This window comes from Anopheles marshallii, chromosome 2, assembly GCF_943734725.1.
Source record: "Anopheles marshallii chromosome 2, idAnoMarsDA_429_01, whole genome shotgun sequence".
NCBI lineage: Eukaryota > Metazoa > Arthropoda > Insecta > Diptera > Culicidae > Anopheles > Anopheles marshallii.
Genome location: NC_071326.1, coordinates 3,829,218 through 3,832,095, shown reverse-complemented (window position 1 = coordinate 3,832,095; position 2,878 = coordinate 3,829,218). Strand labels below are relative to the sequence as shown.

The 2,878-nt window shown below is 47.0% G+C and overlaps 1 non-coding gene across 1 annotated transcript; it reads left to right on the top strand.

Annotated features, from left to right (window-relative positions):
* Positions 1-2,299: 2,299 nt before the first annotated feature.
* On the top strand, positions 2,300-2,372 carry Trnaa-agc (transfer RNA alanine (anticodon AGC)). Its single transcript has one exon. It is a non-coding gene; the product is annotated as a tRNA-Ala (tRNA).
* The last annotated feature ends 506 nt before the right edge of the window (positions 2,373-2,878 follow it).

Below are 2,878 nucleotides of genomic sequence, written 5' to 3'. Positions count from 1 at the left end.
GGACAGGATCTTGTTAAGCTTATTGCTAGCAGTGGTGCCCTTGGTGGTAGTGGTGGTGGTGTTGGTGGAGATGGGTTTAATTTTGGTGGTGGTGGTTTTGGTGGTGATGGAAGAATTAGAAGAAAGAGATGAAACTCTAGCGGCGCCGGTCGTAGCGATAGCGCCAGCAGAAGCAGTAGTAGTGCTTGTGGTAGTAGTAGTGGTAGTAGTAGCAGAAATAGAAGTAGTAGTACTAGCAGTAGTAGAGAAAGAAGAAGAACTGGTAGTGGTTGTGGTGGTAGTGATGTTGATGGTAGAGGTTGGTTTGGTGTTATTAGTTTGGGAGGGTTTTCTGGTTGTTGGATGGGATCGGGCCGTCTGCGAGCTCGCTTTGGTCGGTTTGGGCAATCTCGCCTTATCCGAGGACTTACTGTTATGGCTGATTTTGAGTGGGTTATTGCAATAATCTTTACCATTATCGTGCAACAGTCTATTGGAATTGGTCGGCGAGAGACGGTTCCACATTTTAACGACAAGCTTGAGCAGGCTAATGGCAAACACTTTTCCGCTCCCGGGTCGATGTGCCGGGACCCAGTACCCAGTCGTCGCTGCCTTCCCGCTGCTACTGCTGCTGCTGCTGCTGCTAGCTGGTGCAATGGCGGTGTTTTTTTGTCCAACTCCAAACAGCACTACACCGTTTGTGTCACCGTCTTTCTACTTCTTCCGCGTTGTTCTGCTCGGGCCCAAACAGTCGCCTCGTTCGCTCAGGCTGAGTTATGGTAATGCCTTTATTCAGATTTACAGCGTAACGATGCTCCCGGGATAAGTCGACGATGGTGGATGGCTCTTGTTTAGCATTACCTGGAGCGCAACCAACTCCACGGTGGAGTACATCGCAAAAAAAGGAGTACACGTTTGCACAGGTGGCGTTTGCGTGGTGAACTCGGTTGAAGTTCTTCGCTCCGGTACGGTCGGTCGCAAACTAACCACGCGTGTAAGCTTCGGCCTAGAAGCTGCAGCACCGGCTGGAACTACTCTAATTATCGCTAGTCCACTTCGAACACGTTATTGTCTGCTAAAACCATTATTATAGCAGCGAGCAGGTCTTTCGTGTTGGTGGGTGCGTCAGCCAACGTCTAGCCAGGGACAGACCTAAACTGTCCACCGTGTACATCCTGTATGCGAAGAAGAAACGATCTGTTTGGAAGTCGTCCGTGCGTCCGTCCGGTGGACATTCGGGGAGGTAGCGTGCCAACGGGAAAATGGTAAAATAAGGAATTAAATTTGAAATACGAGACAGGACAATTTTTCTAATGGACAAATGCACAGCGAATGGGAAACAGGGCAGACGGCTTGGTACGGTTAGGGTACATTTGATTGCCTCATTCAGTAATCCAAACCGAACGATGTACTGAATACTAACAACTGCGTCTCTAGTTGATTGAGAGCAGGTAATCCTTTAAGTTGCTATCGTTGTATCCCTTTACACCGAGAAGGTGTGCGGGGTTGGCCAACCTGAGGGGAATATGAAACCAACAAATCAATCACAATTTTCAACCTACGGGCATACATCTCGTAATCCTTTCCGTAAATCAAATCGATAAGTTCACTCATACATTAACTAATTGATTTCGAAGCATTCCTTCCCAACTCCCCTGTAGGACAAGTGCAACTTCTCCATATCTGCATTGGTCCTAAGTGCATCTTTCCTATATGCAACGATCTTCCATCCAGAGACTTCATTCGTGCCAATAGACGACCACACGCCCTGTATGCAGAAAGTCATCCTCTTACCCTCACGTCTAAGCCATCGTTTGGCTTGTTTTCGTATTCTACTCCTTCCTTTTGCTCGATGCCTTCGACTTTACAAATGGCTCCCGTACCTAACCACTTACCGAGCATCGTCAGCCGGTTGACGAGCATAAATATGTTTACGTGCCCGAACGAGCCACACACCACACAGGAGACAACCCACAAAACGGGAGCTCCAGTTAGCTCAATGTGCACAAGTACCATCCCCGTCGGGCGCATTGCTCCTAAAAATACACCTCTTGTGGGCTAGTTGTGTACGGTTGTCGTTGTTGCTGGTGCGGTTTTGTCGTCCATGGGCAGTCGCCTGGGACCCGTGTCTGTGGACGACAAATCCCCACCCACCGGTTCCACTAGTGAATGATGAAATGGTCAAGTTGAATGTCGAGCAGCAACGGAGCACGGCACACCGCGCTAATGGTGAGTTGAGATTGTAATAGGCTTTTTGAAAGTGAAAGTAGGCCAATGGTGTAGCCAACAGAACCGTTTACGGTGGAACACTTGCATACACGGGGATGTAGCTCAGATGGTAGAGCGCTCGCTTAGCATGTGAGAGGTACCGGGATCGATACCCGGCATCTCCAAGAGGATATTTTTATTGACGGCAACTATCCGCAATGACTGTACACGTACACGTCACAGAAGAACACTTAAAAGTTTTGTTACAAAAAAACAAAACATATCTTCATGAAATAATGACACTGCAAAACAAGAGCAATAAATGTGTTGTGGTAAACCCGGATCCAATCAAAACTGAAGGGAAAGGCTGCAAAATGACGCGTAAACTTGAAGGATTTATCATAAAATGTCCCAAAATTCCATAATGATTGACTCAATAATGTTTCTCCTTCCTTTCATTCTGCCACATCCTTTGCACTGTGTTCAGTTGCGGCGAACGATTAGAAGATTATGATTTATCGTCATTTGAAGCGTTTGGAAGGAAACAAAGAACTAAAAACTGTCGAACAAAAAAGTTCCGCACCTACTTTCACAGCTTTTGTTTCCATTCATTCGCGCGAAACGGATGAGGAACGTTGCTAACCCGGTAGAATTAAGTTAATTAACATCCCGCAGTACCTCTTAATTCGGA